Raw genomic sequence first — 1,698 nt, forward strand, 5'->3', positions numbered from 1 at the left:
CTATAAAATATATAAATGCATATGACACTGTTGTCCAAACCCACACAATCAATAGACAGAGACGGCATCTAAGAAGTTTGTGATCAATTCTGTATGGTGATTTATACCGGTTAAAGCCCCGAACATTTCAAGAGAACCCGACCCACTTCCTGGTTAAATCTGACCACTTCCGGTCTAGGCCCCGCCCAGTCCGAGTACGGCTCCGGATACAGATAATTCATGTGGTAAACAGATACAGATACAGATAATGCTGTACTCGCTCATCCCTAATATGCTACGATGATGTTGATGTTGGTTTTTGTTCTTTACTTGGACTGCTGTACCCTGTCTGCACACCAGATTCAACCTAACCTAATCTTTCTCCATTATGTTTTAACTCAACGTTTGGCTTTTTCAGATATGCACTAGAAATTTAACCTCTACTACTATTTTATTTTCTCCAATGTTAATCCGTTCCCTTTGTCAGCCTTGTTGTTCTATCATTTATATTTTGTTGTTTCAATCCTGGTGTCTGATGCAAAGCACTATGAATTGCTATGTGTATGAAAACTGCTATATAAATAAAGTGGCTTTGCCTTGCCAAAATAACACCAGTGCTACCACCTCCCAGTGCTATACATTCTACTTCCTAAAACCACACATGGGCGACAAACACAATATGTGTTAGTAGAGTGTTATTCCACCAGAACAGCTTCAGTGCTCCTTGTCATACATTCTTCAATTGTGTTGAACTCTACTGGAAGGATGAACAGTATTCTTCCAAAACATATTCCCGGATTCAGTATTTTTTTATGATTGTGGTGGTGGAGAGCGCTGTCCAACATGACAGTATCAGGGTCTCTGTGATCCACCTGTCACCGGCAAATGCCCGCCCACCAAGAGCCAGGGTCTGTCCGAGGTTTCTGCTTAAAAAGACGTTTTTCCTCGCCACCAAATGCTTGCTCTTGGGGCAATTGTTGGGTCTCTGTAAATAATAATGTGGTCTAGAATTTCTCTATCTGTGAAGTGCCCTGAGATTGAACATTCTTGTTAATATTTGATACTATAAATAAAATTGAATGGAGGATCCCCCATAGGTGTTGTTTTGTGGGGTTCAGATTTGGGGAGTGTGGAGGCCATAGCATAATGAGTCACATTTACAGAACTCTTGTGCCCTGTATGAAGAAATCTGTATTAATTGTGTTTCACCACTTTTCTTCACTCAGGTTTTTTACTATATCCCCCATCTGTATGGCAAGCTTCTTCCTGATCCCTTTTTTTCTACTGGTAAACATATTTGTACATTATGAAATGTTGTTTTATTGTTGTGCAAAAAAACACAGCTCAAGTCTAGACCAATGATAAACTAATGGTGTATAACGCTGTCTTTGTCAGGCTTCAGAATTTGTATGCTTGTAGCACCCCCAAGTGGTAACACTGGCTGTTTATGCAGTGGTTCCCAACATTTGTGGTCCAAACTAGACAGAATGGATAAAAAGAAATGGATATTTATTATATGTTTGTTAAAATAATTAGCTAAAGTAATGTAGAAACAGTTTAAAAAGCGTCAAAGTTGAAATAGTTAGTCAACGGTTAAAATAGTCAACTTTGACGCTTTTTTAACTGTTTCTTCATTACTTTAGTTAATTCTTTTAACAGTTTGGCTGTTAGTTTTAGCTATTTATTTATTTTTATTTTCTTGGGGGGGGGGGGGGGGGG

The sequence above is a fragment of the Etheostoma spectabile genome, chromosome 14 (genome assembly GCF_008692095.1).
Source record: "Etheostoma spectabile isolate EspeVRDwgs_2016 chromosome 14, UIUC_Espe_1.0, whole genome shotgun sequence".
Lineage (NCBI taxonomy): Eukaryota > Metazoa > Chordata > Actinopteri > Perciformes > Percidae > Etheostoma > Etheostoma spectabile.